This window comes from Callithrix jacchus, chromosome 17 (assembly GCF_049354715.1).
Source record: "Callithrix jacchus isolate 240 chromosome 17, calJac240_pri, whole genome shotgun sequence".
In the NCBI taxonomy this organism is placed as follows: Eukaryota; Metazoa; Chordata; class Mammalia; order Primates; family Cebidae; genus Callithrix; species Callithrix jacchus.
The window spans coordinates 56,578,254-56,601,775 of record NC_133518.1 but is presented as its reverse complement, the minus strand read 5'-3'; the positions used below and the strand labels follow the sequence as shown (position 1 = coordinate 56,601,775).

Below are 23,522 nucleotides of genomic sequence, written 5' to 3'. Positions count from 1 at the left end.
AAAAATAAGAAGAAAGTAAGAAAATAAAGAAAAGGAAACATTGGAGGCAAATTTCCACAGCTAAAAAATGACAGAAGGCATGAGCTTAAAGGCAACCACAAAATGCCAACAGGATGACATTAAGAAGAACTGTCTCTAGTGATAAGTTGATGTTTCAGATCACTGAGGACAATATGAAGATCCAAAAATAGTCACCTGAAAAAAACAGGTTGTCTACATAGGAAGGAGAAGCACAAAGGCATCGGGCTTCTCATCAGCAACATTAGCTGCTAGAAGACAATGGAGTAACCCTTTAAAGTTAGGAGTAGAAATTATTTGAACATAGAATTATATTCAGTCCAAAATAGTAAGTAAAGGCAAAACAAATACATTTTTAGACAAAAACCTTACCTCCATGAATCCTTTGTAAAAAATAACTTGAGGCTATAAACAGAAACACAAGGAAGAAGAAGACATGGAATCTGAGAAATATTATTTCTAAAGCAAAAATTCAGTGAACACATACCCCAGGTGGAGAAGTGTACGACAGGTCTAGAGAACAATTGTTCCAAAGTAGAATGGGAGGTCAGGAGGAGCCAAGAAAAATATCTTCAAGAAGAAAGTATATTCCATTGTAGTCATTTTAAAATAAAGGAGCCAGTTGAGCTTAGCAATTAAATTCAAACATATGTTTATTTTCTCATGGTGGAGAGGAGGAAAGAATGTCAACTAGAAACTCCAAGAAAAATTAGTAGTATAAGAAAAAAATGATTCAAATATTAAACAAGCAAAATATGGCATGAATTTGAACAATTAAGCTGAGTAAGGACATTAAAGTGGAAAGATAATATGTGTAGTGGATATTTTCACTGATACTTTCAAGGCTGACTCACTTATCGCCTGGCTGCTGGTAATAGCAGATGCTGACTGCTCACCTCTTTGTTCCTGACTGGGAATTTCTCTCAGCCTCAGCCAGGGAACCGTCTAGCTCCAAGGTTTTTTTCCCTGTAGGACTGTCTAAGATCTCAGTTGCAACCACCTTGCACATCAGCTCCTTCCTCTGCTCAATCCTGCCTTCCTTACAATCTCTCCTTCCTCAATTCCTTACAATCTTTTTTTCTCACTTCTTTGTGAGTGACTCTCCCAATAGCACTCCGCATGCAATTCTCCATCTCAGAGTTTGTTTTCAGGGAACCCAATCTAAGACACATGTGTAAAGTCACAAAGGTGAAAGAGGCATGGGGCATTCAGAAGATTGCACACAATTCTCTATGACTGGGTGCAGGATTCATGTGGAGAACTAGAAAGAGAGGAAATTAAAAGACCTGTTATTTTTTAAGCAAAAATTCAATGAACACATATCCCAGGTGGAGAGCTATGCAACAGGACTGGAGAGTAGTTGTTCCAAAATAGATAGGAGGTCAGGAGGAGCCAAGAAAAATATCTTCAAAAAATGTATATATACTTTCCTTTTACCAGTTAGTGAAGGCCAGTGAATTGTGAAATATACATACCACACTATGCTATGAAATCTGCATGCAAAGCCTAAGCCTTACGACCCTGATCATTTAACGTCTCTGAACTTCAGTGTCCTTATCTGTAAAATGTCCAAAAAATCCTCAGCTCTTATTAGAAAAGTGAGATAGTGTGTATGGATATGCTTTGTGATGAGATTCAAATGTAAATTATTATTAATAGACATCAGCCTATAATGTTTGAGCATGGTTGCAGGCCTGATCAAGTAGGCCAACTTTGAGTCTATTTATAAGAACTAAGATAACTTCATCCCAAGGGTAAAAGGAATCAGATATGCATGACTGTCTGATAACAGTGGTTATTGGAGGAAGGAGTGATTCTGAGCTACGAATTGTCACCTGGATTTGTTCACCCTACCATCACTTTCCTCCACCCCCAGTCCCCACAAAATTCACTTGCATTTGTGGTGATGGGGGATGGGGAGAAGGGGAGAGAAAGGAGAAAGAATCAGGGAGGGAAAGCTACGGAAGAGAACAGGGAGTGAAGCTCTTGCTCTAGAGCTCTTTAAGACAATTGAGCTTTTTAACACAGTAGAGCTGTTTTAAGACAATTGGCACAAATAGCCCTATTTCATGGTATAACCCAAAATTCGGAGAGAAACATTCTATCTGCTTCTTCCGGGAATATGATGTGGCTCTGGCACCCTAAGAACTCAAGGAAGTATGAAGCACCATTGCCACCTAAGAACTCCCAACATCAACAGCAATGATGCTTGGCAACAAAGGTGGAACCCACAAAGAGCAGCTCAGCTGTGGGCCCAGTGAAATGTCAGAGGAATGGAGGCCTAAGCAGAAGGAGGCCAGAGAAGCAGGGTAAGAAAATGGGGGCCATATGTGGTACTCATCAGAAACCATGTGGGGCTCCCAACAATAAATGCAGGACCTTTTCCAGAAGTAAAGGTCTTGCATATTATAAATGAGAGGAAAACCAAAGAAATATGTGTTGTTACTGTTAATGTCATGCCATTTCAACCAGGACTCATGTCGCCTAGGGAAGCATAATAATTGCTATGATTATTTACCAGATAATAGCAATCTGTACAAGAAAATGCCTTTTATTTCTTACTTATCATGGCCTGGCCTAATCCTCTGCAAAAATAAATGTTTGACTACTTCATTATATCAGGTTTTCCTAAAATTAGGACATAAAAGATATGACATTAAGGCCTCATTAATGGTACATTGGGTTCACTATCAAAGGATGACTAGTGAATTAAGAGAAAGTCCAAAGATGCTGGAATGTCCCAGAAGCACTCAAACATTCATGTGTATCATCTATAAATGTATCTAAAAATTCCTCTGGAATTGATAATATTTTCCATCTGCAACATCTCCTTGGGGTGGTAAATGTCATATGCTACTACCCTTTGGGTAAACAGCATATCTCTCCCTGAGCCTGTCTGTCTAAAACTCTAAAGAGTGTTATTTATCATCAAGTGTGTCTTTCCACAAGGCATACTGGGTATCCACATTTGCTAATCATTCACAGTATGCCCTGAGCTGCACTAAAACCTGGATCCGTTTTTCCTGTTCAGCTGTAGTGAGTTCCAGCTGATGTGGTACTTCCTTCTTACTGATGTTGCTGATAACTGATGTTGCACATTGACCTCTGTTATTAAAGAAACACAATAAAATTTTGTCATCTAACCATATTCCCTTCAGATTCAGAGAACACATCAAATTATTTATCTCTTTATCATTAAACTATTTGTCTGTCCCAAGTAGAACTTCTGCCAATGAAATATCATCTGTATCGTTCTTGACTAGACATCAGGATTCACTAGAGTTTGCGGTCACTCTGTTCAGAAAGTTCAAATTTAAATATAAATAAATAAATAAGTCATAAATTTAAAGTTTGGAGGATTGCTTTTGTTTTTAGGGTGTAAAGGGAGCTTTCAAATAATTACAGAAACCAAAAATGTTTTCATAATAACATTTTCTACATCTTTTCTTTTTTCTTTTAGCTGAGAAAAGTCCTAATTATTCCCTCCCCTTTAACACATCTTTGCAAAAATATCCAAACTAATTTCATCCAATAAACACAGCTCAACTCATTGTTCTTCTCAGATTTTTTTTTCTCTTCCTAAAAATTTTCTTAAATGTGGAACAATATTATTGTCCTCAACTGTAACACGATCTATTTCTCTGGTGTCTTTTAAGCTGTTTATCATTTGCTTCTCTATTTCAGATGGAATTAATCTTCTAAAAACAGATTATACTCTAAGATGTTTTACAGCTAAAAGCTCCATCAAGACTTTTTCACAACTTGTTAATGGAACAAAAAGCAACCAGGTAACTGCATTCCAGGTGCGGTAAGAAATGCTTACCGTTGCATTCGTTGAAGCCATCAGTGTTGTTTCACAGACATCTAGGAAGCCTTTTTGTTTCATAAATCTTTGAAATATTCAGGACCTTTTGTATGAGCCAGAGATATTCTTAAAGTGTTTAGCATCCATAACAATGAAAACTGGCATGACAACATCTTAAGCAATCTAAAATACTGTATGGGGAACTCCTGCCTGCCTTTCACAGTAGGGCTACTAAAAATAAATTCATTTCATCATCCCTCAACACACACACACACACACACACACACACACACCACGCACTAATTGCCACCACTTAGGCAATTTCTTTTAGGGCTAAATTCTGGCTTTTTCTTTAATAGAGATACTATAACCAAATTTAATGCATAATAAAAATTTTAAATTTCAATTGACGTATACCCAGTGGATCTAAAACACAAATTAATTGAACATATTATGCATTATGTGTAAATTCAACTCTGAATATTTTACAGTGGAAGATCCTGCTCAGCGACAGCTTCTTATTAGCAAAATAGATTAAGTTCCTATCAAAAGAAATGAACTTGGCCTTAGTGAGACTCATTTCTCTATTTCAAGTTGCTCAGGCCAAGACTCTTAAAATCATCCACAAGTTCTCTCTTTCACACCAACAACCATAATTTAATATAACCAGAATCCATTGTCTCCCTATCTCAACAGGCACCATCTGATCCTAGAGTCTCAAAGCTGGTCTCCTAGGCTTCCCCTTTACCCAGCTATAACCTATCCTACTAAAAGCCAGAATGTTCCTTTAAAAACATAAGTCAGGGCTGGGTGCAGTGGCTCACATCTGTAATCTCAGCCCTTTGGGAGGCCGAGGTGGGTGGACTGCCTGAGATCAGGAGTTTAAGACCAGCCTGGTCAACATGGTAAAACCCCATCTCTACTAAAAATACAAAAATTAGCCCAGCTTGGGTGGTGGGCACCTGTAATCCCAGCTACTCAAGAGGCTGAGGTAGGAGAATAGTTTGGACCTGGGAGGCAGAGGTTGCAGTGAGGTGAGATCACCGCGTTGCACTCCAGCCTCAGTGACAAAGAGAGACTCTGTTTCAAATAAACAAAAAAAATCATTCCATGTCACTCCTCTGCTTTGACTTCTCCAGTGACTTCTACCTCGCTTGAATAAAAAGCCAAATGGCCCAGAAAGCCCTTCATGAGCTCGGACCCCATTGCCTTTCTGACGTCATCTTCTACCACCCTTGTCCTCATTTATTCCAATCTGGCCACACTGGCTTCCTTTCTGCTCCTCAAATACTCTATGCTCCCACCTTCTATTCTTTCCTCAAGCTCTTTGCACTTGAGATACCCTCTGCCTAGAATAAATTTCCATTTTGTTGGCCTTCTCACTTACTTCAGAACTCTGCTCAAGTAGCACCTTATCAGAAAGGTCTGGCCACCATATAGAAAAGAACTGATATGCCAGACCCAATTTATGTGCCTCCTCAGATTCATTCTGTCCTACCTGTTCCCAGACATCAGCTATTTGCCCTAACTCCAAGGTGGAGTAGCTCCACCAAATGAAACGAAAGCTCTGCAATTCTTGTGATCAAAGCCCTGGTTGTCACCTTCATCTGCTCATCTTCAGCCAGCTCTGCTGGCTGAATCAGCTTTCCTTGTGCAGAAAGAGTCAGCCCCTCTGAAGCTCCTGAGTCCAGGTCCAAACCAACTTGGTCCATGAAGGTTCTGGCCTCCCCAGTAGCTTCCCAGAGAGATCAGATAACACAAACCCGAAGTGGAACATCATGTTTGGGAAGCTTTGATCAGTGAGAAACAAAAGATGGGAAGAAAGCAACATAAATTGCCTTCCTTTCCTCACTCAGCAGACAGTTTTAAAGCACAAAGGTCCATATAGCCTCTCTGGAAATGTCCTTAGTGACCAAGCAACCAACTATTCCTTCTGGGGCTGTGACCAGTTCCAAATTGCGCCACCTTTTATTTGCTTCTCTGATCTCTGCTTTACGTTCCCTTTCCCTCTACTTTTGCTGCCCTGGAATTGCATCTCCTAAAATTTTTAGAATGTGAGGCTGATATCCAGAATCTACAAAGAACTCAAACAGACTTACAAGAAGAAAACAAACAAGCCCATGCAAAAGTGGGCAAAGGACATGAACAGACACTTTACAAAAGAAGACATACATGAGACCAAAAAATGTGAAAAAATGCTCATCATCACTGGTCATTAGAAAAATGGAAATCAAAACTACATTGAGATACCACCTCACACCAGTTAGAATGGCAATCATTAAAAAATCTGGAGACAACAGATGCTGGAGAGGATGTGGAGAAATAGGAACACTTTTACACTGTTGGTGGGAGTGTAAATTAGTTCAACCATTGTGGAAGACAGTGTGGCAATTCCTCAAGGACCTAGAAATGGAAATTCCATTAAACCCAGCAATCCCATTACTGGGTATATAGCCAAAGGATTATAAATCATTCTACTATAAGGACACATGCACATGAATGTTCATTGCAGCACTGTTTACAATAGGAAAGACCTGGAATCAACCCAAATGCCCATCAATGATAGACTGGACAGGGAAAATGTGACACATATACACCATGGAATACTATGCAGCCATCAAAAACGATGAGTTGATGTCCTTTGTAGGGACATGGATGAACCTGGAAACCATCATTCTCAGCAAACTGACACAAGAACAGAAAATCAAACACCCATGTTCTCACTCATAGGCAGGTGTTGAACAATGAGAACACATGGACACAGGGAGGGGAGCATCACACACTGGGGTCTGTAGGGGGGAAATAGGGGAGGGAGAGCAGGGGGTGGGGAGTTGGGGAGAGATAGCATGGGGAGAAATGCCAGATATAGGTGATGGGGAGGAAGGCAGCACATCACACTGCCATGTGTGTACCTATGCAATAATCTTGCATGTTCTTCACATGTACCCCAAAATCTAAAATGCAATTAAAAAAAGAATGCAAGATGTATCTCAGGCTCTGTATTTGAGGAAATCTAAGATATGTTTACACCACACACACACACACACACACACACACACACTTAGGCTATACTCAAAACGCTGATCCTACTTTTATTTCTCTTCTCTGTTTATCACTTATCTTTTTGTCTATTGCCCCCTGTAGAATGTAAACTTTATGTGAGCAGATACTATTTATTTTGCTCACTGCTGTTTCCCAGTGCCTAGGACAAAGACTTGCACATAGTGGGCATTTAATACATATGGGTTTAGGGTCAGGCACGGTGGCTCACACCAGTAATTCCAGCACTTTGAGAAGCAGAAGAGCAGGGCTTACTTGAGGCCAGAAGTTTGAGACCAGCCTGAACAGCAGAGCCAGAACTCATCTCTACAAATTTTTTTTTAAACTAGCTGGGCATGGTGGCATTCGCTTGTAGTCTTATTTAGGAGGCTGAGGTGGAAGGATCACTTGGGCCCAGGAGTTCGAGGTTATAGTGAGCCATTATCATGCAACTGTACTCTAGTCTTGGTGACAGAGGGAGACCCTGTCTCTAACTCTAAATGTGTGTGTGTGTGTGTGTTTAGACAGTAAATGAGAATTTTGTTTGCAAGTGTGGAATTATGTACCATTTTACTTTCAAAAAAACACAGAAACTGAAGGAGTTCACGTTTTTATTCATGACCTACTTTTTTATGTCAATGTTCCCATATGGAATATTTCCTAACTTCTCTCTCTTCTAAATTTCACCAGACTTCTTTGGTTATCTCTCAACTCAAAGTTCAACTCCTCTTAAAACCCACTTTCCCTAATTATGCTTACTAGTGGCATAAGTATTTCCTTCTGTAACAGTCATTTTTTTTCAATTCCCCTAGATAAGGCACATACATCCTTATGAGTATACTTTATGCATTTTACCCATTCTCACAGAACTGCATAATATCCTAAAATAGATTCAGAATGTCTTTAGCCCTTTCTCTACCACACACCACCTCAGAGTACACACAAGGCTGTTCCCTCCCACATCCCAACCCCGCCTGCTAATCCTGTCATTAATAGTAACTACTAATTGCTGAGCACATACAATATGCTGGCAATGTGGTAGGCATTAGTCCTCACAAAAACCCTAGAAGGTATTAAATATCTTAAATCTCATTCATATTAAAGTGCTTGGGTCTTACTATATTCTCCTCTAGTTATTAAGCTGGATGACGCTGACTTAGTCAACAGAAATTAATCACTCTGCCACAGCTTCATTCATCAAGGAGCAAGTGATTCCATGGGAAAAGCAAGCCTATATCCTCCTCAGTTTACAGTCCTGCCCAAATCATTGATCCATAGCTTCGTAACTCTCCTAAAATGGCTTCATGAGAATACAACCTGTCTCTTTACATAATTTAAAGCTCCTTGAGATCAGACATGTATTTTATTTCTTGGTTGTTTCCGGAAAACTGTATTGTTTCTTGGATCTATTTACTATCCAATCTATTTACTACCTCTAGTATAAAGTCTTCATCTAACACACTATAAGATAAAATCAGCAACAAGAAATTAGCCTTTAAAAATTCAAAATTATCTAGAAGGCCATTTAAAATATGGATTTACATATATTTTCATTAACAGTTTTATCCTATGTGTATATTACATTTTGATATATTGATTAATGATTATGGTATACATATACAGAACTATGCTTTACAATCATGGTAATGATAACATGAACCAATCACAATTAACAAGTTACTTCAAAAATAAGAAAAATGAAAAATAATATGCTTTAAAACATAGAAATAAGCCTGTGCAATTTTTTCAAATATGTTTAAGTAAAACTTAACCTTTTACTTTAAAAACTTTCACTAAACATGTAAAGTTTCCTTTTAACAGTGAAAATCAAAAGGCTACATATTATTATGAAATTCTAATTATTTGTTTTGGTGAATGTTAAAATAATATGTGCAAAATAATTTAGTACAAACTAAAATGGACACCTTTGTCAACAAATATAGAATTTTTTAACCAGTTTAAAATCTTTCAAACAAGGAATTTCAGTAAAATTTGAAACCATTTTCATAAGATTTATAGAAACCATTCCTGAGATTTATTTTTAATCAAGAATTTGGACAAATTCTACTATCTTACAAAGTTTGTTATGTAGTTTGAATGGGTCCAAATATTGCTTTTTTTTACCAAATCTCAGCATACGATTTTTCACTAGGTTGTGTTTCAATAATGAAATATATAAAGAACTGAACTTTTTTCAAAATGCCAAAGGTAAAATATGCAGATAAGATTTATTCCCAGCAGTAAATAACTTCTTTATCAGTAAAGCTGTGTGACAGAGCAACTCCTTTGACCAAAATTTTAAAAGGATTTGGCTAAGTTTCCTGAGACAGATCACATGTGACATCCTGCTATATACAGGCAAGCATTTGCAGCTAAGGAACTGGAGCCAAAAGTACACAAAATACTGCAGGATGTCATCAATTTAGTTAATTTTATTTTTTTTAACTTTAAAATATAGTTAATAGTTAAATTAATTTAGTTAATTGTTAATTATTTACTTATGGATGTATTTTCTACAGCACAGATGCTTGCTTGGGGCAAAGTATTAAAAATAACTGAAAACATATATTTACAAAATAGACAAGTGTTCCAAATATGCTAACCTTATCTGTGATTACAACAGGGCTATCCATAGCATGCTACCTCTCAAGGATTTTTAAAATATTAATAAACATGGCGGAGCAACTGGCTTGACCCTTTGGAAACAAGATACAGGACCCCAAAGCAGACACTGAGTGGAATAACATCTTAAGCAAAAAAGGTATCTTGCCCCCCAAGAAAAGTCAGAAAGAATTGAAAAGGAGGCGGAAGAGGAACAGTGCATCCTCCAGCAGTCAGTGATGACAACATATGAAGACAGGACTTTGGAAGAGCTGAAGGATCATGAAGACGAGTTTAATGAGGAGGAGGAATGTGCTATTGAAATATACAGGTGGCAAGGACTGGCTGAGTGGAAAGCAATGAAACTGAAGAATAAATTTGGAGAAGTTTTGGAGATCTCAGAAAGGATTATTTTCAAGAAGTTACCAAAGCCTGTGAGGGCTTGTGGGTCATCTTGCACCTTTACAAAGAATTTCCCTCTGGGCCCTGATAACTCAGCACCTCAGTGGACTTGCCAGGAAGTTTCCTGGTGTCAAATTTATCAAAGCCATTTCAACAACCTGCACACCCAATTATCCTGATGGGAATCTGCCCACAATATTTGTTTACCTGAAGGAGATATCAAGGCTCAGTTTATCGGTCCTCTGGTGTTTGGCAGCATGAACCTGACAAGAGATGAATTGGAGTGGAAACTGCCTGAATCAAGGGCAATTAAGTCAGACGTCGAGGAGAACCCTAAGAAGCCGACTGAAGACGTGTTGCTGTCCTCAGTACGGCACTCTGACCCTATGAGGAGGGACAGCGATTCCGAGGGTGACTGAAGCTGAGCTGCTATCACACGCTCATCTTTCTTGCGACAAATTGTCTGGATTTTTTTAAAAAAGAGAAAGGAAGAATAAATCCTTCTGGTTTTTCTATTTGTATAAATTATGTTTCAAATCTTTACATTTTAGAAATAATCATTGCTGGAAATTCTGTTACATTTTTTGGAACTCTTTTTTTTAAAATTATAGTCGGTCCTCTAAAAATATTAAAACCAGCTATTGGTATGGAAAAAAAAGTTTAAAAAAGTAGCCTATCCCTTCAAGATGAAAGCAAATTAGAAAGAATAGAAAGAATTGCCTTTCTAAGGAGACTCATGCTACTGACAGAGTATTCTGGAAAGATATGTAGAAATGTTTCCATTGTTATGTAATTTGGATGTAAAACCAAGATAAGTGCAATCATCATAAGTTTTTTTAAATCTCCTATTAGTACATTCTAAAAATTTGGAAACAAGATTTTTAAACCAGCTTATCATTCTTCTAAACAAAAAACTTCCGTGGAATTTAAAGCCATTTTGATAACTATAAAAGAGCAATACTGCCTAATTATTTGCAAGAACTGATTGACATCAAGGAAAATGGAAATCTACTAGCCAAATTTATCATGAGGGTTCTCAAAATTGGTAAACAGGAATTAGTTAAAACACCCAGTAAGGAAATCCTTCCATCTGGATGTGTGTGTCTTTGTCAGACACATTTTATAGTTGCAAAAACCATTGTAACCAAATGCTGAAAAACTGAATTGAGAAACACATTTGAATGTATGACAGATTTTTAAAGAAAATTTTGGAAAATAGTGATGCATACTCAAATATCATTATAATTTTAGTGAGATAAAACCTTTTGTGTCATTAATAATAAAAATAAAACAATGATTATCATTAGCTCAGCCTTTTTTTTTTTTGAGACGGAGTCTCTCTCTGTCACCAGGCTGGAGTGCAGTGGCACAATCTCGGCTCACTGCAACCTCTGCCTCCAGGTTCAAGCAATTCTCCTGCCTCAGCCTCCCGAGTAGCTGGAACTACAGGTGCATGCCACCACACCCAGCTAAGTTTTGTGTTGTTTGTAGAGACAGGGTTTCACCATGTTGGCCAAGACGGTCTCCATCTCTTGACCTCGTGATCCTCCTTCCTTGGCCTCCCAAAGTGCTGGGACTACAGGCGTAAGCCACCGCATCCAGCCTGCTCAGCCTTTTAGGGTTATAATTGGTATAGGTTTTATGATATGCATAATAGATATTGACATAGTAGTTTGTCTATAATTTGCAAATGAGTAAAAATACATATAGTGAGGATACACATTCAAAATTATTTTACTAATGGGCATGCAAACAAAAAATTCTGGAAGGCAGTGCTATTCATGATGCATTCTGTGAACCCACAGTATCAGTGTAACATGTGACATTGTTGGAAATGCAAATTCTGGGGCTCCATCCTAGACCTACTGAATCAGAATCTCTAGGAGAGGGGGACAGGAATATGCGTTTTAACAAGATCTCAAAGTGATTATCTAAGGCATGATACAGATCTAATCAAGACACTCCTCTTTAAAATCTGCCTGCTGCTTATGAAATTGAAGCAGGCTTCTCACCATATCATTTAAAGGCTCTCCAAATACAGCCAGGCATCTCTTAGTGGCCTGTGTCCATGACTCCTTGCCAAGTTTTGGAAGCCCCAGGTATTCTTGGGTGCGCCCTCTCTCCTCTCCAATTTTCTTCACCTGGAATTCCTCCCCAGTTTGATTATATCTGCTTAACCAAAAACTTTACAATCTTACAATGCCTACTTCAAAAGTGACCTGTTGTAAGAAAACTTGCATGATCTTAGTGAAGAAAGAAATATCTACATATCCTTCCTCCCCTCCATTTTTTTAACGATGCCCCTGGCATCTTGTTTGTTCATATCCCCCGGACTGTATTGCATCACGCATTATAACCATTTGCATACTTATCTAATTCCTTCTAAAGATTGTAGGCTCCTAGAGAGAGACTTGCTTAATCTTTCTTTATACCCTAGCTTAGCATGGGCCTAGAAGGCTCTAATTGCTAGATACAGAATTGAAATAAAATTCCACAACTGAGCTCAGCCCACACTGTCTTCTTCCTTTATCACTCTATTGGGGCCACTACCTCATCATGAAGAACCTCAATTCCTCGAGAACTTTCCACATACTTGGGTCATTAATTGGCTTTCTCGTCCCCTCAGATTGCATTTCTGAGTTGCAAAATCTGTCCTGATCACTTAGTCATGATTGCAATTTAAACACTAGAAAGCAAATGATGATTTAAAAAAAAAAAAAGGTTGCCATGTTTGAGGTCTTATCAGTGCCAGATACTGTACAAATTGCTTTAGATGATTATCTCATTCAGTCCCGACAAAACCTCTATTTGGTGGACACATTACCCCTCCCATTTTACCAAATAAGGAAACTGGGGTGCAGAAAGGGCTAATAGAGTAGTAGGACCAGGATTGGAATCCAGGCTGCTGACTACAGAGCCTGCAAAACCAACCTTTCCATTACGCTGCTAGGAATAGAAGATACTACTCCACACCCATCCTTATATTAAATCCAATTCCTAGTCCTCCTAACCACATGAAAAATCACATGCATTAGAGTCAATCTTGATGACAATATAAAAACCATGATTCTACTATGTAAGTTCAATTTAAATCTAGATCAAATAAATCTAAATTACTCTTCATTTGGGCTATAATCTTATATTCCAAAGCTTAAATGCTTATAAGAAAGCTTTATCTAATTTAAGATTACTAGCTCAAATATAAGCACAGACTTAACACTATTTTTCCTCTAAAGTAATCAGTACAAAGAGTTCTATTCTTCCCATAGTAAAATATGTCATAGAACTTGAACTACTAGGCAATCACCATCTTTTCTTTTTAAGAAAAAAAAGCCTTTGAAATATGTACCATAACCTCTGAAAAATACAATTATCTATCCTCCCAAAGAAATTAGGCATTTTTTTCTGACAAAAACTATGGGCAATTGATCTATAGTTCTTTTCTCCCTCAAAAAATTATTGTATATTGTGTAATGATCATTATAATTAAAAATTAAGATGGCTTGCAATAATTCCACCATTATTTGATTCAAAATCTTTATAAAATATTGGCATTTTCCAACATTTATTTTTCCTGTCTATGTTCCATTTAAGGCCAAATTTTCAAACCCAGCTGCCAAATTACACATATAATTACTGCATTTGCGCACAAAAATGTGATAATTGCTTACACAATTTCAGAGGCCAGCTTGAGGCTCCTTTCCAAATTTGTTTTACATGTACAGTGCGGTGTATGTAGTTTTATATGAAAATTGGAAAAGTAAAATTCATGGTTTGTCTGGATGATGTGTGAAAATGGATACAAAATAAAGCCTTTCTATAAATGCCTGGGCCTGTCTTCGTATTTTCTCCCAATAGACCTTTATAAAAATCTTATAAAGCAGCTCAAACTTCAGCTGCTATTGAAATAACAGCAATGAAAGGGGATGATGCCTGGTACAATGCCTTAAACAGTTCAGGTACCCATTTTGTTGGTCGACATAGTGTCATGAGGCATTCTTCTGTCTATAAACTGCTCCCATAAACCCAGGCAGGAAAGATAAAGGTGATATAAGGCCCTCAATCATACAGTCAGCCAAGATGACAGCAGCCTCAATAGGGCAGAATAGTTGCGAGTATTAGGAAAATAATACATAATTTCCCTTCCAACATTGCCTGACAGTTGATTTTACAGTTTGGCAAGCATCCACTATGGATATAGCTCACAATGGGTATCCCTAGTGGAAGCTTTGCTTCAAGAAAAGGCAAAGAATCAAGACCTAGCTAGTCATATATGTTAGTGAGATAATCTAAGATATTTTTGTTTCAAAACAAAAGTAGGGCAGAAAATTATGGCCAGCTGCACATAAACTGGTACCTATGCTCAAATATCCACTTTCCAAACTCAAGGATTATGACTCTGATCTCTATTACTAAATATCTGACTACAGAAATGACCAGAGCAATTAGGTCAGAAGCCTATTAAATACTAAAGGAAGTTCTATTTGAGAAATCTCCAGCTATTTTCCATAGAGGTGATACTAATCTACATTCCCACCAACAGTGTAGAACTATTTCCTTTTCTCAAATAACTAAAAATAGAACTACCAGGTGACTAAACAACTCCCGCTACTGGGTATCTACCCAAAGGAAGAGAAATTGTTATATCAAAAAGACGCCTTCACTCTTTCTTTTTTTCTTCAATTTTTTTATTGCATTTTAGGTTTTGAGGTACACATGAGGAACATGCAAGATTGTTGCATAGGTACACACATGGCAGTGTGATGTGCTGCCTTCCTCCCCATCACCTATATCTGGCATTTCTCCCCATGCTATCTCTCCCCAAATCCCCACACCGCCCCCCGCTGTCCCTCCCCTATTTCTCCCCTACAGACCCCAGTGTATGATGCTCCCCTCCCTGTGTCCATGTGTTCTCATTGTTCAACATCTACCTATGAGTGAGAACATGCAGTGTTTGATTTTCTGTTCTTGTGTCAGTTTGCTGAGAATGATGGTTTCCAGGTTCCTCCATGTCCCTACAAAGGACACGAACTCATCGTTTTTGATGGCTGGATAGTATTTGATGGTGTATATGGGCCACATTTTCCCTGTCCAGTCTATCATTGATGGACATTAGGGTGGGTTCCAGGTCTTTCCTATTGCAAACAGTGCTGCAATGAACATTCTTGTGCATGTATCCTTATAGTAGAACGATTTATAGTCCTTTGGATATATACCAGTAATGGGATTGCTGGGTCAAATGGAATTTCTAAGTCTAGGTTCTTGAGGAATCACCACACTGTCTTCCACAATGGTTGAACTAATTTACACACCTTCACTCTTACATTTATTGCAGCACCATTCACAATAGCAAAGTTATGGAATCAACCTACATATCCATCAACAGATTATTGGATTTTTTTAAAAAGGTGGTATAGAGTGCTCGCAGTGTGCAGGCACAGGGCTCTCACCTTGTCAGTTGGCACTGCATGCCAGCTGGTGGCTCTGCGGCCACGGTGTGGGCAGCGGTGGCAGCGGCTGGACTCCCGCACCATGAGCAGCCTCAGCACCTAGGAGAGCGCTGCACCCTTCTCTCTGGAGTACGAAGCCCTCCTCAAAAATGAGAAAATACAATATATATCTCCATTGCTTGTTATTCCAATTTTTGCAGGTAAGGATGAGTTCCACATGGTAGTTGAAGTACCAGACTGGTCTAATGCAAAACTGCAGATTGCTACAAACGACCCTTTAAACCCCATTAAACAATATGTGAATAAAGGAAATTTTCATTATGTTGCAAATTTGTTCCCGTATAAAGGATATATCTGGAACTGTGGTGCCATCCCTTACACTTGGAAAGACTCAGGGCACAATGATAAACCTACTGGCTGTTGTGGTGACAATGGCCCAATTGATATGTGCGAAATTGGAAGCAAGGTATGTGCAAGAGGTGAAATAATTGGCGTGAAAGTTCTAGGCATATTGGCTATGATTGAGGAAGGGGAACCCGACTGGAAAGTCATTGCCATTAATGTGAATGATGCTGATGCAGCCAATTTTAATGATATCAATGACGTCAAACAGCTGAAACTGGCTACTTAGAAGCTACTGTGGACTGCTTTAGAAAGTACGAGCTTCCTGATGGAAAACCAGAAAATGAATTTGCTTTTAATGCAGAATTTAAAGATAAGGTTTGCAATTTATATTAAAAGCACTCATGATCATTGGAAAGCATTAGTGAGTAAGAAATGAATGGAAAAGGAATCCATTGCATGAATACAACTGTGTCTGAGAGACCCTTCAAGTGTGATCCCAATGCTGCCAGAGCCATCGTGGATGCTTTACCACCACCCTGTGAATCCGCCTGCACACTACCAACAAAAGTGGATAAGTGGTTCTATCGCCAGAAAAATTACTGAGACTTCTCTGGAATACACACTGATATTGCTACATTGTATTCATCTGGACAGGAAAAGTAGAAGCTTTTCAAAGCTTTAAATTTGTAGAACTCGTCTAACTAAGGTAAATTTTGCTGTGACCAATTCAAAATACTCAGAATGTTATCATCTAAAGCATTTTTCATATCTCAACTAAGATAACTTTTAGCACATGTTTAAATATCAAATCAGTTGTCATTTGGAAGTCATTTGTGAATAGATGTGCAAGGTGAGCACATATTGGATGTATATGCTACCATATGTTAGGAAATAAAATTATTTTGCTGGAAAAAAGTGGTATATATACATTATGGAATACTATTCATGCATAAAAAAGAATAAAGTAATGTCTTTTGTAGCAACATGGATGGAGCTGGAGGTCATTATCCTAAGCGAAATAACTCAGAAACATAAAATCAAGTACCACATGTTCTCACTCATAAGTGGAAGGTAAACAAAATAAACACATGGACACAAAGATGGAAACCATAGACACTGGTGAATCCTAAAGAGGGGAGATTTGGGAGAAGGGTAATGGTTGAAAAATTACCTATTTGGTATAATGTTCACTATTCAGGTGATGGCTACACTAGGAGCCCAAACCCTACTATATGCAATGTGTCCATGTAACAAACATGCACATGTCCCCCCTGAATCCCTAAAATCAAAAAATAATTGAAGGATGTTCTCCTGCAAAAGACACCCTGAAAGTATCATGTTATCCTCCCCAATGGCTAGTTAAAATAGTCCTAACTAACATTTCCTGAGCACTCAATATATGTTAAACAATGTTCTAAGAATTTTGCATGCATTCATTTCCTCTTTGCATGCTTACTAATTTTAAGAGGTAAGTACTATTATTGTCTTCATTTTACATCTGAGGAGACTGAAGCACAAAGAGTTTAAGAAACTTGTTGAATGTCATACAATTAAAAAGTCACAAATTCAGTATTAGAACCCAAGCATACAATTAAAAAGTAGCAAATCCAGCCAGGCATGGTGGCTCGGGCCTGTAATCCCAGCACTTTGAGAGGCCAAGGTGGATAGATCACCTGAGGTCATAAGTTCCAGACCAACCTGGCCAGCATGGTGAAACCCCATGTCTACTCAAAATACAAAAATCACATGGTGGCATGTGCCTGTAATCCCAGCTGCTCTGGAGGCTGAGACAGGGGAATTGCTTGAACCCCAAAGGTGGAGGCTGCAGGGAACCAAGACTATGCCACTGCACTCTAGCCTGGGTGACAAAGCAAGACTCCATCTCAAAAAAAAAAAAAAGTAGCAAATCCAGCATTAGGACCCGGGCACCTTAATAACATACTGACTCCCAGACGGAGCCAAGGAAAAGAGGGGACAAAGGATAGCCTAAAAAATAGAAGACTCTGAGCAGCCAGCATGACCATCCAAATAATTCACTACTGGAATGTAGTCCCCACCACTTCTGTCCAGCAGGAATGACACTGTCATAGACTAATGGCCACTGTGGGTTATTTCCCACTCTTCTCTTTTCCAAATGGAAATTTGTTTAAATTAAAGTTATCCTGTTCTTTATATGTTTATATGGATTGTGTTACAGATGGATAACATATTAACGAAAGTCCCTAAATTATAAAAAGTTCCAGCCAGACGTGAAGAAGAGGATCACAATTCACCCAGAGAATCAAAACTTAGAGCTAACACACTAAATCTTGAGTTGTCTCTAGTAGGAAAACACAGGTTTTTCTGAGAGTATGGACAGAAGGAAGGGTTTGTACGAATGCTGGACAGCCAAAGAACAATCATTGGTAATTTATCCAGCAACCAATTCCCCCTTTCTAAAAATATCTACCTCTTTCTCAGCTGGTTCATGGGCTTTGGGGACCTGAACCTCACGGTCAGTCCAAGAAATGATTGAGTCCTGATTAGTATGCCAATCAGAATAATCTTACCTTATCCTCACATCAACCTGACATGACAGTTGGCTTAAGAATGGTCAGTAACCATTCCTGGATCCAAGATGGCCAAGTAGGAGCAGCTCTGGATTGCAGCTCCCAGTGAGTACATGGAGGATGAGTGGTTGCTGCATTTCCAGATGGCTTTTTATTGCCCACAGACCAGGAGATTCCCAGGCAGAGGAGCCCTACGGGTCTCCAGCATGGCTGTTTCGGCCGGCAAGGTGGCTCTCTGCTCAAAAACCTCACACAGGTGTGGGCGCCATTTCAGCTGGCAACTAGAGTGCCTGGGAGACAGTCACCCATTGAACTGATAAAAAGGGGACTGAAATAGGGAAGCCAGGAGATTCCTGGGTGAAAAAGTGCCATAAGTCTCCAGCACAACTGTTTCAGCCGGCACAGTGGGTCTCCACACAAAATCTCACACAAATCTGGGCACCTTTTCAACAGGTAACTGGAACACCTGGGAGACAGAGCCACCCATTCAACTGATAAAAAGGGGACTGAAACTGGGAGCCAGGCCAGGAGATTCCTGGGCAGAAAAGCACCTCCAGCACAGCAGGGGCAGTGGGTCTTCACACAAATCTGGGCGCCTTTGCAACTGGCAACTGGAATGCCTGAGAGACAGAGTCATCCGTTCAACTATAAAAAAAAAAGACTGAAACAGGGAGCCAGGCCAGGAGTATCCCAGGTGAAAAAATGCCAGGAGCCCCCAGAGTGACTGTTTCAGCCGGCACAGCGGGTTTCCACACAAGAACTCACACAAATCCGGGCGACATTTCAACTGGCAACTAGAACTCCTGGGAGACAGAGTTGCCCATTCAACTGATAAAAAAGGGGTTTGAGGCAGGGAGCCAGGTGATCAGGCACGGCTGGTCCCACCCCCACAGAGACGAGCAATCTGAAACACTCTGGATTGAGAGTTTCACAGCAAGCACAGCTGAACCCTGGACAGTCCAGCTCTGTGGGGAAAGGGCATCCGCCATTAGTGAGGCAGTCCACCACTACCGAGGTAGTCCGCCCTTGCTGGGGTGTTCTGCCATTGCCGAGGCAGTCCACCACTACAGAGGCAGGCCACCATTTCTGAGGCAGTCTAACTATACCCCTATAAAGAGGACTGCAGGGAAGTTCACGCGGCAGCTGGGCAGAGCCCACAGCAGCTCAGCAACGCCTCTGCTAGCAGACTGTGACTACGCTGCCTCCTCACTGGGCAGGGCATCCCTGAAAAAAGGCAGCAGCATGACAGAAACTTATAAATAAAGCCCTACCTTCCAGGAACAGAGCACATGGGGAAAAAAAGGCTGTTATGAGTTCTACTACAGCAGACTAAAACGTACCTGCCCAGCAGCTCTGAATGGAACAACAGAGCTCACAGCTCAGCACTTGAGCTCCTATAAAGGACAGACTGTCTCTTCAAGCAGCTCCCTGACCCCCATATATCCAAACAGTCACCTCACAAAGGAGAGCTAAGACTGACATCTGGCAGGTATCCCTCTGGGACAAAGATAGCAGAAGAAACTGGCAGCAACTGTCACTGTTCTTCAGCCACTGCAGGTGAGCCCCAGGCAAGCAGGGTCTGGAGTGGACCTCCAGCAGTCCTACAGCAGAGGGGCCTGACTGTTAGAAGGAAAACTAAGAAACAGAAAGAAATAACATCATCATCAACAAACAGGACCCCACCTGAGACCCACTCAGAGACCCCACCTGAAAGTCACCAACTACAAAGACCACAGGTAAATAAATCCACAAAGATGGGGAAAAAAACAGCACAAAAAGAATGAAAACACCCAAAACCAGAACACCTCTCCTCCTACAAGCGATCACAACTCCTCACCAGCAAGGGAACAAGACTGGATGGAGAATGAGTCTGATAAATTGACAGCAACAGGCTTCAGAAGGTGGGTAATAAGAACCTTCACTGAGCTAAAAGAACATGTTCTAACCCAATGCCAAGAAACTAAGAACGTTGAAAAAAACGTTTGATGAAATGCTAACGAGAATAAACAGCTTAGAGAGGAAGATAAATGAATTGATGGAGCTGAAAAACACAACACGAGAACATCGTGAAGCATACGCAACTTTCAATAGCCGAAGAGACCAAGCAAAAGAAAGGATATCAGAGGTCAAAGATCAGCTCAATGAAATAAAACGAGAAGGCAAGATTAGGGGAAAAAGAGTAAAAAGAAATGAACAAAGCCTCCAAGATATATAGGATTATGTGAAAAGACCTAATCTACGTTTGATAGGTGTACCTGAATGTGATGAAGAGAATGAATTCAAGCTGGAAAACATTCTTCAGGATATTATCCAGGACGACTTCCCCAACCTAGCAAGGCAGGCCAATATTCAAGTCCAGGAAATACAGAGAACACCACAAAGATATTCCTCAAGAAGAGCAACCCCAAGGAATATAATCATCAGATTCACCAGGGTTGAAATGAAGAAGAAAATGCTAAGGGCAGCCAGAAAGGTCGGGTCACCCACAAAGGGAAGCCCATCAGACTCACAGCAGATCTCTCAGCAGCAACCCTACACGCCAGAAGACAGTGGGGGCCAATATTCAACATCCTTAAAGTAAAGAACTTTCTCTTTTTTTTAATTGCATTTTAGGTTTTGGGGTACATGTGAAAAACATGCAAGATTGTTGCATAGGTACACACGTGGCAGTGGGATGTGCTGATTTCCTCCCTGTCACCTGTATCTGGCATTTCTCCCCATGCTATCTCTCCCCAACTCCCCACCTCCCACAGTCCCTCCCCTATTCCCCACAACAGACCCCAGTGTGTAGTGCTCCCCTCCCTGTGTCCATGTGTTCTCATTGTTCAACACCAACCTATGAGTGAGAACATGCAGTGTTTGATTTTCTGTTCTTGTGTCCGTTTGCTGAGAATGATGTTCTCCAGGTTCATCCATGTCCTTATAAAGGACACGAACTCATCGTTTTTGATTGCTACATAATATTCCATGCTGTATATGTGCCACATTTTCCCTGTCCAGTCTATCATCGATGGGCATTTGGGTTGGTTCCAGGTCTTTCCTATTGTAAACAGTGCTGCAATGAACATTCACGTGCATGTGTCCTTATAGTAGAACGATTTCTGGATATATACCCAGTAATGGGATTGCTGGGTCAAATGAAATTTCTAAGTCTAGGTCCTTGAGGAATTGCCACACTGTCTTCCACAATGGTTGAACTAATTTACACTCCCACCAACAGTGTAAAAGTGTTCCTATTTCACCACATCCTCTCCAGCATCTGTTGTCTCCAGATTTTTTAATGATCGCCATTCTAATTGGCGTGAGATGGTATCTCAAATGTAGTTTTGATTTGCATTTCTCTAATGACCAGTGATGATGAGCATTTTTTCATGTTTGTTGGCCTCATATATGTCTTCTTTTATAAAGTGTCTGTTCATATCCTTTGCCCACTTTTGAATGGGCTTGTTTGTTTTTTTCTTGTAAATCTGTTTGAGTTCTTTGTAGATTCTGGATACAGCCCTTTGTCAGACGGGTAAACTGCAAAACTTTTTTCCCATTCTCTTGGTTGCCAATTCACTCTAATGACTGTTTCTTTTGCTGTGCAGAAGCTGTGGAGTTTGGTTAGGTCCAATTTGTCTACTTTGGCTTTTGTTGCCAATGCTTTTGGTGTTTTGGTCATGCAGTCCTTGCCTACTCCTATGTCCTGAATGGTTTTGCCTAGATTTTCTTCTAGGGTTTTTATGGTGTTAGGTCTTATGTTTAAGTCTTTAATCCATCTGGATTTAATTTTAGCGTAAGGCCTCAGGAAGGGGTCCAGTTTCTGCTTTCTGCACATGGCTAGTCAGTTTTCCCAACACCATTTATTAAACAAGGAATCCTTTCCCCATTGCTTGTTTTTGTCAGGTTTATCAAAGATTGTATGGTTGTAGATATGTTGTGTTGCCTCTGATGCCTCTGTTCTGTTCCATTGGTCTATATCTCTGTTTTGGTACCAGTACCATGCTGTTTTGATTACTGTAGCCTTGTAGTATAGTTTGAAGTCTGGTAGTGTGATGCCTCCGGCTTTGTTCTTTTTACTTAGAATTGACTTGGTTATGCGGGCTCTCTTTTGGTTCCATACGAAGTGTAAGGTGTCTTTTTCCAGTTCTGTGAAGAAGGTCATTGGCAGCTTGATGGGGATAACGTTGAATCTGTAAATTACTTTGGGCAGTATGGCCATTTTCACGATATTGATTCTTCCTAACCATGAACATGGAATGTTTCTCCATCTGTTTGTGTCCTCTCTTATTTCATTGAGCAGTGGTTTGTAGTTCTCCTTGAAGAGGTCCTTTACATTCCTGCTTAGTTGTATTCCTAGGTATTTTATTCTCCTTGAAGCAACTGTGACTGGCAATTCGTTCTTGATTTGGCTCTCTTTAAGTCTGTTATTGGTGTATAGAAATGCTTGTGATTTTGGCATATTGATTTTATATCCTGAGACTTTGCTGAAGTTGCTTATCAGTTTCAGGAGATTTGGGGCTGAGACGATGGGGTCTTCTAGATATACTATCATGTCATCTGCAAATAGAGACAATTTGGCTTCCAACTTTCCTATTTGAATACCCTTTATTTCTTTTTCTTGCCTGATTGCTCTAGCTAGAATTTCCAGTACTATATGGAATAGGAGTGATGAGAGAGGGCATCCTTGTCTAGTGCCAGATTTCAAAGGGAATGCTTCCAGTTTTTGCCCATTCAGTATGATACTGGCTGTTGGTTTGTCATAAATAGCTTTTATTATTTTGAGATACATTCCATCGATACCAAATTTATTGAGGGTTTTTAGCATAAAGGGCTGTTGAATTTTGTCAAAGGCCTTCTCTGCATCAATTGAGATAATCATGCGGTTTTTGTTCTTGGTTCTGTTTATGTGGTGAATTACGTTTATAGACTTGCATCTGTTGAACCAGCCTTGCATCCCCAGGATGAATACTACTTGATCATGGTGGATAAGTTTTTTGATGTGCTGTTGCAATCGGCTTGCCAGTATTTTATTGAAGATTTTTGCGTCTATGTTCATCATGGATATTGGCCTGTAGTTTTCTTTTCTTGTTGAGTCTCTGCTGGGTTTTAGTATCAGGATTATGTTGCTCATAAAATGATTTGGGAAGGATTCCCTCTTTTTGGATTATTTGGAATAGTTTCAGGTGGTATGGTAACAGTTCCTCTTTGGGTGTCTGGTAGAATTTGGCTGTGAACCCATCTGGACCTGGACTTTTTTTGTGTGGTAGGCTCTTAATTGCTGCCTCAACTTCAGATCTCATTATTGGTCTATTCATGGTTTCGACTTCTTCC

General features: G+C 39.7%; 2 pseudogenes; both read left to right on the top strand.

Moving 5' to 3' along the window:
• Nucleotides 1-2,220: 2,220 nt before the first annotated feature.
• Nucleotides 2,221-10,284, top strand: LOC100412089 (phosducin-like protein 3; annotated as a pseudogene).
• Nucleotides 10,285-15,397: 5,113 nt separating this feature from the next.
• LOC100411730 (inorganic pyrophosphatase pseudogene) lies at nt 15,398-16,263 on the top strand (annotated as a pseudogene).
• Nucleotides 16,264-23,522: the final 7,259 nt, after the last annotated feature.